The sequence below is a fragment of the Dipodomys ordii genome, unplaced genomic scaffold, assembly GCF_000151885.1.
Source record: "Dipodomys ordii isolate 6190 unplaced genomic scaffold, Dord_2.0 Scaffold376, whole genome shotgun sequence".
In the NCBI taxonomy this organism is placed as follows: domain Eukaryota; kingdom Metazoa; phylum Chordata; class Mammalia; order Rodentia; family Heteromyidae; genus Dipodomys; species Dipodomys ordii.
The window spans coordinates 1-12,490 of record NW_012267592.1 but is presented as its reverse complement, the minus strand read 5'-3'; the positions used below and the strand labels follow the sequence as shown (position 1 = coordinate 12,490).

At 37.3% G+C, this 12,490-nt stretch overlaps 1 pseudogene; it reads right to left on the bottom strand.

Annotated features, from left to right (window-relative positions):
* Positions 1-7,436: 7,436 nt before the first annotated feature.
* On the bottom strand, positions 7,437-8,529 carry LOC106001708 (annotated as a pseudogene).
* Between the last annotated feature and the right edge of the window lie 3,961 nt (positions 8,530-12,490).

The following is a 12,490-nucleotide window of genomic DNA, read 5'->3' as shown; positions in this document are numbered from 1 at the left end:
CCAATCTAATATAAAGTCAATGTGTCCAAGGCCAATTTAGACCTTATTTTATATTCTATCATTAACTTAGCAGAAATAATAAGTGTATGAGATATTATGAGATATTTACCCCAAAGTTCAGTTTCAAAGATTGTTTCTATTTATTTTTCCATGTTAAAAAATTAGGGTTCGATGACAAACAATAGTGAAAGCAAAGTAAAACACACTTCATTTGGTATGTACTCCAAAAAGTATAGATTCATTGACTGATGTATCTTACTTTCCACTAATATATATGTGTGTGTGTGTGTGTGTGTGTGTGTGTGTGTGTATGTATAAATTTTCTTTCTGTCTTTCTTTTTCACATTAATTTATTTTATTTTAATAAGTTTTTTAGTGTTAAAATACTATACAGAGGGGTCACAGTTACATGAGCAAGGTAATAAGTACATTTCTTATCAAGCATTATTGCCTTCTCCTTTGTTTTTCCCCTATCATCCCGCCCCTCCCCACTCCTTAACTACACTTTCCGCCCCACCCCCACGACCTGAATTGTAAAGTTCATTTTCTACATACTGTCCTGTACATCTCATTCTTGCAATAGGTCAATCTGTATCCCAATTTAAACATTTGTTTTTTCCCTTCCAATCCCCAAATTATACCAACATCAAATACAGTGTAAACAGGGGTTATACCTTGGGGGAGGGACTTACAAAGGAACAAAAAAATCAAATGATATCTTATAAATTTGTTAGAAACAATAGCAAGAAAGAAAAAGCCACTTGTGTCCCTGTCTTTGGGTTCATTTCCTTTAATATCATCTTAACTGGTATATGTACACAGCTTGAAGGAATAAGAGAAATCCTAGGTCTCCTTGGCACAGGCCAAAATTTTCTTAATCAAGATACAGAAACACAACAAATCAAAGAAAGGTTGTACAAATGAGATTGCATGAAGTTGCAGAGCTTCTGCATGGCAAAGTACATAGCTAGCAAGATCAATAGAAAGCCCACGGATTGGGAGAAGATCTTCACTAGCCATACAACAGACAAGGGTCTCATATCTAAAATATACTTGGAACTCAAAAAATTAAGTTCCCGGACAACAATTCTTCAAAGAACCAACTGCCCAATAAGTAAGTGGGCTAAAGACTTAAAGAGAAACTTCTCTGAAGAAGAAAGAAGAATGGCCAATAGACACATGAAGAAATGCTCAACCTCCTTAGCCATAAAAGAAATGCAAAGCAAAACAACATTGAGATTCCATCTCACCCCGGTTAGAATAGCTATAATCAAGAACTCTTTGTGTGTGTGTGTGTGTGTGTGTGTGTGTGTGTGTGTGTGTGTGAGTGTGTGTGTGTTGTGTCAGTCGAGGGATTTGAACTTGTTCTGGCTCTTCAGCTTAAGGCAAGCACTCTACACTTGAGCCACAGCACCACTTCTGGGTTTCTGGTAGTTTACTGGAGATGAGTCTCTTAGATTTTTCCTGCCTGGACTAATTTCAATCCTTGATCCTCAGATCTCAGTCTCCTGAGTAGCTAGGATTATTGGCACCCAGTTTCATATTTTTGTATCTAGATTCGAAATTATAAAACAGGTAAACGTAGGATTTTTGTTTCTTTTATTATTTGTTGAGATAAAGGAACCTTTTGGTTTGGATATTGAAACAACTCACTTTTCCTATCTGTTACAAATCATCCAAATTAAATTAAAAATAAATTTGTAATATAATAAATATAAAATATGAAATAAATAGTATATACAGATATTTCATGTCTTTTATTACTTTACAAACACACATAATATGTATACATATACATATATGTATAATATGTATAGTAGCAATTTATTACTATCAGTAGATCTTTAGAAGTATTTTTTGCTGTGCGGAAAATTGGACCAGGGCATGCTAGGCTAGCATTCTACTATAACAAGTATAATAGCTGATACATATTCCATTATTTATATACACATATAATACTGCAATTACAAATATTATACATGAATATATAATAAAACAAATATACGATAGTTATGCAGATGTATATTTTTTTAATTGTGGAAAAACCATATAGAGGGGTTACAATTACATGGGCAAGATAATGAGAATGTTTTATATATAGAGAGAGAGAGAGAGAAAGAGAGAGAGAGAAAGGAAGAGAGAATCTATATCTTCAAATAAGCTTTGAAAAGAAGAAAAAGTATTACTAGGATTTGCAAATAACTCAGCAGTTTCAAAAGATATATTAATTTTATTTTTTCCAAGAGGTATGTCCTATAAATAACTTCCAGCATGTTATCTTAAATACAAAGCTACAGAAAATGTTTGTAAAGAATTAAGAAAGTTACCTCAGAGTCAAAGCAGACATTCTGAAAACATTACAGGATGGAATAGGAGAAACCCTAGGTCTCCTTGGCACAGGCCGAAATTTTTTGAATAGAGACCCAGAAACACAACAAATCAAAGAAAGGTTGGACAAATGGGATTGCATAAAGTTGCAGAGCTTCTGCAGGGCAAAGACATAGCTAGCAAGATCAATAGAAAGCCCACGGATTGGGAGAAGATCTTCACTAGCCATACAACAGACAAGGGTCTCATATCTAAAATATACTTGGAACTCAAAAAATTAAATCCCCCAACAACAAATCCTCAAAGAAACAACTGCCCAATAAATAAGTGGGCGAAAGACTTAAAGAGAAACTTCTCTGAAGAAGAAAGAAGGATGACCAATAGACACATGAAGAAATCTTCAACCTCCCTAGCCATAAAAGAAATGCAAATCAAAACAACATTGAGCTACCACCTCACCCAAGTTAGAATGGCAAAAATCAAGAACTCTAATAACAACAGTTGCTGGAGGGGATGTGGACAGAAAGGAACCTTACTTCATTGTTGGTGGGAATGTAAACTTGTTCAACCACTTTGGAAAGCAGTATGGAGGTTCCTCAAAAGACTTCACATAGAGCTCCCTTATGACCCAGTAGTCCCACTTTTGGGCATTTACCCAAATGTTTACAAACAAGACCACACTAAAGCTACCAGCATGACTATGTTTATTGCAGCATTATTTACCATAGCTAACATCTGGAACCAACCCAGATGCCCCTCAGTAGATGAATGGATCAAGAAAATGTGGTATATATACACAATGGAATTCTATGCCTCCATCAGAAAGAATGACATTTCCCCATTTGTTAGAAAATGCAAAGGCTTGGAAAAAATTATATTAAGTGAAGTAAGCCAAGCCCAAAGAAACATAGGTCCCATATTTCCCTTATTTGCAATATCTAGTATATGTATGAGTCAAGCAGAAAAGGTCAGATAAGGTGATGTTAGGAAAATGAACCCTAAGATATGCATTTTAAATGTCTTTTTTCTTTCATGCATTTGTTTCTAACACAATTATAAGATTATTTCTTTGTTGCTTTGTATGTCCTCCCCCACAGTATAACCCCTGCTTTCACTGTATTTGATGTCGGTATAATTTGTAGAGGGGAAGGGGGAAAAACAAGTCGTTTAAATAAGGATACAGGTGGACCTGTTACAACAATGAGAAGTACAAGTTGTCATGTCGAAAACGAACTTTACAACAACTTCGGTGGGAGAGGATTGGGTGGGGGGGAGGAGGGAGGATGGGAAGGGATGGGAAGGGTAAACAAAGGAGGAGGCTACAATGCTTGATAAGAAATATACTCACTATCTTGCCCATGTAATTGTAACCCCTCTGTACAGTGTTTTCACAATAAAAAAATAAAAATTAAAAAAAAAGAATTAAGAAAGTTAAAGTAAATTCCCATTATTAAGTTTGTGGTGAATGACCTGAAATGCATCACAGAAGTGATGATAGAATTGTAAGATGCTGCGTGGGTTACGGCTCAGTGAGACTTAGGGTCCAGCATCATTTCGCCTTTGTGTGGTTCACTTAGACTGCTAAGGCTTCTCAGATAAGTGAGTTAATTTTATCTATTATAAGATTGCCAGCATTTCACACTGGAAAAAATGAGAAAGACAGACATTGGGATGATTTTATATAATCTCTCATTATACCTTCTTCTCCTTTTAACGCAGAGAAAAAACTTTTAGCCTGAAGGAAATGTTATAAGGAATGCCAGTATGCATTAAACAAACACTTTCTAAAAAGACAATTGGCAATTATTTGATACCCAACTCTGTGTTTCTTTGCCTTTTGTAGTTAAATACGTTAAAAAACATTTATTCACCAACACCCACTGACATTCATTGATGCACTGATGTGTGGTAGTTAATTTACTTTTCTTTAAAAGAATCAGCTCATGCATTCCTCTCAAAGATATTATGAAGCAGATACTACTATATTTGTATTACATAAACGGGGACTCTCAAATTAAAAATTTAGTTTAGGAACTTATTGCTGAAATTTAGTTCCAGTTCATCCTATTGGCTGAGGCAAATGTAAGCATTCCCTGGTGATGTTGGAACACTTAAATGGAAAGAAAAAAGTTTAATCATTTGTCATTATCTCTTGGAAATCCTGATATGCTTGCTCCAAGGTTTCTTTGTATAAACAATTCATAAAATGCCTTTTAAAAGGAGGTATTTTCATATGGGATAGGGTAAGATGGGGAGAACCATGAAAGGGTTGACATTGAACAAGAGGCCTTTTTTCTCCAGTCATGGGGCTTGAACTCTGGGCCTGAGCACTGTCCCTGAGCTCTTCTGGCTCAAGGCTAGTGATCTAGCACTAGAACTATAGCTCCACTTCCTGCTTTTTCTGTGATTAATTGTAGATAAGAGCCTCATAGACTTTCCTGGCCTGGTTCAGATCCAAGTCTCCTGAGTAGCTATGATTACAGGCATGAGCCACTGACAGTCAGTTTAAGATGCATTTTACTCATTATCTGTCTGGTTGAAGTTAAATCCCTTTATATAACTAATTAAAATAAAAATAAAAAAACACACACATATGGATACACAGATTTTTCCTTTTTCAAAAGTTGTAGAGTATCTGAAATAATTATAGTTACTTCTACAATCTTAAATTATTTCATTTCCAAAACTAAGCTGATCTTAATCTTATGATTTTTCCAAATTTATCTTAATTTAATCTTAAACTTTTCCCAAATTTCATGACATTAAGACCAGATTTCAGTTCCAGGTCTCAAGGAACTCCTTATTAATGAAAAAACCTGAGGCAGAATTTTCATTCAGTTATATAGGTTTTTGAAAATGCACTTGTTTAAGGTGGATAAATCATACTTTTATTTTAGTGGTATCATATTAGGACATTGAGTTTATCGGAATCCCACTGTCTCTACCTTCATCCATTAAATGATGCCATTTGTAGGGTTCTCCCTAACTCCAGAATGTGTGATAAACAATCCAGTTACATTCATGAATTTAAGTACTAACCAATGTGCAAATGCCTCCTACTTCACACAAGAATATCCATGAAAAGCATATCCTTGTGTCATTTCTAATCAAATAACTGAAACTTTGTTCTCTTACTCATATTCCCAACCCCTCCCTGTATTCTCACTCTATTCTGGCTCACATACTTGTTCAGTCCTTACTGCTAAGAAAAGAAAGGAATAGGGGCATGGCTCAAGTAGTGGAACACTGGCCTAGCAATTGAGGTCCTGAGATCAATGCCCAGAACAGTCAAAAAAACAAAGGAAGAAAAGAAAAGAAAAATGAAAACTTCTAGTGCTGCTAGAAATTTTTTTTAAAAACCAAATTGAATAGAAAATAAATAGACAAAAATAGAATATGGAAACTATTTAGCTTGACTTACCCATGCCAAAGTATATATGCATAAATTCATAGATGCATATATAAATATGTACACTATAAATATGCACAGTTTTATTCATCATTTAATAATAAAAGGCAATCTCCATCTACAAAATATAAATAAAAATTCTTTTATGAAATACTTTGGCCCTAATAACAGATGTTAAAAAGAAAGCTTTCAAATATAATGGCCATATCACTGTACTTCTTATTATTTATTTGAATAAAGTTGACTGGAAATCAGTCAAAATCATTGAATTTGAAATTAATGCTATTATACTATTCTCTCATTCTACTTTAACTTTTATAGCGTTGAAAAGGAAATTGGGAGGTCCCAGCAGAGGGACTGAGAAGATCTGTTTGTTCCTCTGCAGGGCACAGCAACCTTGAAGATGGTATTTTGATGACTGTTGACAAATCCCAGGTACTGCTACTGGTTTTCTCCTTCTGGACTCTGGACTACAGAGGTCCACTGAGAACAGATCCTCTTCACTACAGTAGGAAAGGCTATCCCACATTCTTTAAAGCTACTAATACACACTTAAGCCACTCATACCAATACCTGACAAAAAGAGTTGCTAATTTCACTTTGTAAAACATTTCAAAAAGTAAAATGTCAGCTATCAATATTAATATCTGTTTCTGTCTCTCTATAAAATGTTCTATGTCCCTGAACTTCAAGGAGCTAGTAAATTGAATGGTGAGAATTATGCTTGTATTTTATTAGGAATGATTTCCAAGATTAAAGGTTATATTTTCTAATAAAAGAACTGTTCAAATATTGAATGATGATCCCTTCTCCTGGGAATGTATTTGTAGGTCTGACCTTTCCTCAGATTGAAAGACCCTGATGAGTCCCACTGTCTAAAACACAAATACCAGTGTCATCTACACATCAGTATGTCCAAAACTAAATATCAAGCTTTGTCTCAAGCCTTTAATTGTTCACAAGTTCTAAATTCATCATATAGAACCACCATTCTTTGCAAATGTAAGGTATGCTTTTCTAATTCTATTTTTAATCCATGTTCTGTTTTCCTTTTTATCTACGGTCTGCTCAATAATTCAACAAATATTTGGCAGATTTCCCAATGTGTGTCCCCTGCTGTTGTGGTCACAACAAAGAAAATGAATAAACAAAACTCCTTAAGTGATTGATCACATGGTAGCTGAAGTGTAACAGATCCAGAAATAAAATATGTAGGCTCATTTGTTGATGTGGTTCAGGCCTGTAATCTTAACTACTGACTGTGATCTAAAGCTCATTGTTCAAAGCCAGCCCTAGCAGAAAAACCTGTGAGAGTCTTATCGCTGAGTAAAGTATCCAAAAATCTGAAAGTGAAGCTGTGGCTCAATTGGTAGTGAACTAGCCTTCAGCACAAAAACTCAGCACAGCACTCAGGCCATGAGGTCAAGCCCTTGAACAAGCAGCTAAAACAACAAAAAAGCATTTATGAACACTCAAGCAAGATGGTAGGTGTGGTGAAGTACAGACATACAAGTACAAGCACAAGTCAGACATAGAGAGGGGAGAGAGACAGAATGTGATCCTCTTCTTATAAGAAACTGTGCTCTACCATGATTTAACCTTATCCATCTCCCCAAAGACCATGGAGCTAACATCAGATTGGGGGTTTAGAGTTTCAGTATGTCACCTTTGAGAGGCGTAATTCAATCCACAAAACCAGTTAGTGTAAGAATGGGCGATTGTTCAATTGTTTATGCTGTATCTCTTGATGGAGAAAACAGTAATTATTGGTTTTATTTAGGTTATGAGATGGACTGCCACTCCTCTCATGTATTACAGCCATTAGACTTTGCCCATAGGGTCTGCTTCTAAATAACTGTGTATCTGCCCAGACTTGCCTCCTGGTATACATAGCCAAACAAACAGCAGTCACACCAAGTTGTTTTCTGTTCCCCATAACACAATCATAGCTGGTACCATGACAGATTGTGAACTCGCCGTCCCTGTATCTATGGTCTTACATGCCCGAGAGACAGTAGCTGAGGTCTTGCCCAAAGAGGTCGGTGGTGAAGCCACAGCCATCTCTGAGCCCGCTGTACTCCTCGTAGCCCCCATACCCTGCACTGTAGGCGCTGGACCTCATTCGATCCAGGCCTGCCTGCTTCACAATGCCCATGTACCTCCAGGCAGTGCCAGGCCGGTCATAGAGCCCTAGGCGCGGCACAGACATGAACTTCAGAGGTGGGTCTGAGTAGGACCTAACTTCCTCCTGCCTGCTCTTGAACACTTCACTATACCAGTGCCCTCTTCTCTCCTTGTGCTTCCCCAGGGCCTTCTCAGCTAACTCCTGTGAGGCAAACTGTACAAAGGCCTCCCCTGTAATCTTGCCCTCTGGGTCCACCTGCAGTGTGTTCCCATTGGGCACAATTTCTAACCCAGAGAAGCACTGAACGATTTCTTCTTTGGTGCATCCAAACTGGAGGCCCCGGAGCCGCGCGAAGCCATGGCTGGCGCTGTCAGCGCTGTTAGACCGCTGTGCGTCAACAAGCAATCCACCTGGGTTCTGTGAGACTTGGAATACTCGATGCTTTCCCTGTCTTTATTCAGGTCCAGTTTTACAGCATCTTCAGATTCAAGTTCAACAAAAGCCCCACCACTCTGCCTGCTTTCCCTAGTGTAAATGAAATGGACTCCTGCAACCCACCGTGAATGGTGCAGTCAGAGAGGAAGTTCTGCACATCATCAATTGAGCAGGACCAGGGCAGGCCACCGAGTTTGACCACAAACCCTTCACCTCCCTCAGGGCCCAGCATCACGGACACTTTGCAGGACAGATGTCACACAAACTTGGGTAGATTTTGTAGCTCAAACAACCACAGGTGCCTTCAGTGGGAGATACAATAGATGGCAGATTGTTCTCCAAGGAAGGTACGAGAGGTCTCGGTTTTCATCAAGCAACAGCGGAGGACCGTCAGGAAACTCCAAATTTCACCCAACAAGCTTGGGTAGATTTTGTAGCTCAAACAACCACAGATGCCTTCAGTGGGAGATACAATAGATGGCAGATTGTTCTCTAAGGAAGGTACGAGAGGTCTCGGTTTTCATCAAGCAACAGCGGATGACCGTCAGGAAACTCCAAATTTCACCCAACGCTTTAAGAATGCAGAGGGCTCAGAGGAAAGTCCAGGCCCATCTGCTTTTTGTTCTTATGCTCGGGCTCGGAGCCCCACGCTCCCACTCTCACATCCCGAACCTCGTCTGCCCTTGGAGCACCTAGAGCTCCATTTTTCATAGAAAGAAAACTACACACTAGCAAACATATAAACAGATTATTTACATAACCTAACATCAGTACCCATATACTATTTGAGGAAACTGACAGTTCGTTGGTAGAAGACACAATCTAATAGTGACAATCCTAATTATTCCAAGTAAGGGTATTTTTTTCCTCTAAAAGCAAGACAATCAAATTATCCTACAAAACATTCCTGTAGTTGAATGTTTTTAATTCAGTGGTATAACTAGTTTTCATCACTGAATTTCCCCCAAAGGGAACTCATTAAGAGCATCTATCTCCTGAATAGGCATTGTATTTTCTATATCTGAGGTCATTTCTTCCACAAGTTCCATCCTTCCCTCACCTCTTCTTCCATTAATCCATTCTGTAGATATGAAGTCCATCAGAATAAAGGCTAGTCAGTATTTTTCAGTATTTCCTAATGTTCGTATCTGATTATTTCTTTTTCCATAAACCCTATTCATACCATCAGTGCACTATATTATCTGTTGGAGATGGGTTTGATACACCAACTAAAATTATGCGGAGAATTGTTCAATTTTCCTTATCTACTCTACTCATGACTCAAATGATTTATGTACTCTTAAATTTCAGGAATTTTAGCTAAAGAGATAACTTTCCTCTTTAGAAATGTGACTAAAATAGCTTTTACTGCAAATAACCTATCTTCAACCATGATGTAGCTAACTTTTCTCTTTCTCTTTCCCTTCCTCTCTCTCTCTCTCTGTGTGTGTGTGTGTGTGTGTGTGTGTGTGTAAGATTATTTTAAATTTTACAGTAATGATGATGTACAGAGATGTTACAGTTAAATAAGTCAAGTAATCAGTACATTTCCTTTTTTAATTTAAATTTTATTATAAAGGTGATATACAAAGGGATTACAGTTACATAATACAGGTGATATGTACATTTCTTTTTGAATAGTGTTACCCCTTCCCTCATTTTCTCCCATTTTCCCCTCCTGACCCCCTCTCCTAAACTTGTAAAGTTCATTTCCATGATGCTGTCTACTGAGTATCTCTGTTGAATTGTTTCACCCCTTGTCCCACCATTTCTGTGATTCCCCTTCCCTTCCTCAAATCAGATAAACTTATATATACCTCCTACATTTTCTTTTGAACAGTGTCATCCTCTCCCTCATTTTCTCTTAGTTTTCCCCTTTTGACTCCAACCTCAAGTTATATACCTCATTTCCAACATAGTGTCTAGTACATTTTACTGTTGAATCGCTTCACTATTTGTCTCATCATAATCAAAAACAGCAACAAGAGGAAATAAACCAAAGAAAAAAGGAAAGAAGAGGCAGCAGCAGAAGCAGAGGAAGAAGCAGAAACAGAGGAGGAAAAGGAGGAGGAGGAGGTGGAGGGCATTAAAAACAACAGCAGCAAAGATAAAAACCTCTTGTATCCCTATCTTGGGGTTCATTTCACTTAGCATCATCTTATATGGTTATATGTATATAGCTTTTGACCTTTACTGCTTGTCCTAGACATATACTAGTTATTGCAAAAAAGGGAAACCATGGGACCTATGTTTCTTTGGGCCTGGCTTACGTCACTTAATATGATTTTTGCCAAGTCTTTCCATTTCCTAACAAATGGGGCGATATCAATCTTTCTGATGGAGGCAAAGAATTCCATTGCATGCATATATATATGTGTGTATACACACACACACACACACACACACACATATACATATACATATATTACATTTTCTTGATCTACTGAGGGGCATCTGTGTTGGTTCTATATCTTAGCTATGGTAAATAGGGCTGCAATAAACATAGATGTTCTGGTACCTTTCGTGTGGTCTTGTTTGTGACCATTGGGGTAAATGCCCAAAAGTGGGATTGTTGGGTCATAGTGGAGCTCTACCTGGAGTCTTTTGAGGAACCTCCATACTGCTTTCCAAAGTGGTTGAACAAGTTTACACTCCCACCAACAATGCAGTAGGGTTCCCTTCTGACTACATCTCCTCCAGCATTTGTTGTTATTAGAGTTCTTGATTATAGACATTTAACTGGGGTGAGGTAGTATCTCAATGTTGTTTTGATTTGCATTTCTTTTATGCCTAGAGAGGTTGAGCATTTCTTCATGTGCCTATTGGCTATTTTTTTTTGGTCGGTCATGGGCTTGAACTCTGGGCTTGGGCGCTGTCCCTACACTCTTCAAATCAAGGTGAGGGCTCTACCTCTTGAGCCACAGAATCCCTTCTGGTTTTCTAGTGGTTTATTGGAGATAAGAGTCTCAGGACTTTTCCTGCCTGGGCTTGCTTTGAACTGCGATCCTCATATCTCAGCTTCACGGTGAGAGCCACTGGCGCCTGGCTTTCTCTTTAAGTCTTTAGCCCACTTATTATTAATGGGGTGGTTGTTTCTTTGAGTATTTGTTTTTAGGAGATTTAATTTTTTGAGTTCTAAGTATATTTTAAATATGAGACCCATTTTTTCCATTGCATTTTTGTTGCCATTGTTTTTAATGTACTTATAAAGTATTATGTGATTTTTTTTGATTCTTTTGTATGTTCTTCCCACATGGTATAACTGTATTTGATTCTAGTGCCCTGAATCTTGTATATACATTTTTTTCTGATTGGGGAGGAGAAGGGAAATAACAAAATGTTGAAATAAGGAAAAACGTTGACCCATTGTAACAATGAGATGTACAAGACACTATGTTGAAAACGAACTTTACAACTTGGGTAGGGGAAGGGAGAAGTTGGGGAGGTGGGGAGGGAAGGGATGATAGGGGTAATATAAAGGAGGATGTAACAATGCTTGATAGAAGTGTACTCATTACCTTACTCAGGTAACTGTAACCCCTTTGTACAGTAGCCTTACAATTAAAAATATATATTTTAAAATACTGAGAAAAAAATCCTCCCTCTTACATGTCTTGAAGTTCATTTTGATGAGCATTGTTTCATATAATCATATGCATAGCTCTTGAGCCCTTGCAATCCTCTCCTAGGAATATCCTTTGTTCTCACTGTGTGAATATTTAGACACCTTTTTACAAATTAATCATGTCCAGGTATAATTATTTGTCTTTTACTATCCATTGGGTTTACCTGTAGATTTATAGAGATATTCTAATTATAAACCATGCAGCCTAAGTTTCTTTGGGTCTGGCTTACTTTGTTTCATATAATATTTCCCATATTTTTATGAATGGGATAATATCATTGTTTCTATAGGAAGCATAAAATTCCACTGTGTATATATATATATATATATATATATATATATATATATATATATATATATTATATATATATTCATATGTTTTTATTCATTAGTCTACTGAGGGGCATCTGGGTTGATTCCATATGTTGGCTCTGGAATGAACATGGTTGTTCTGATGGCTTTAGTGGGGCTTTGTTTGTGGTCAATTTGATAAATGTCCAGTAGTGGGACTGCTGGGTCATAGGGAAATACTTTGGTTAGTATTTTGCGAAACCTCCATATTGCTTTC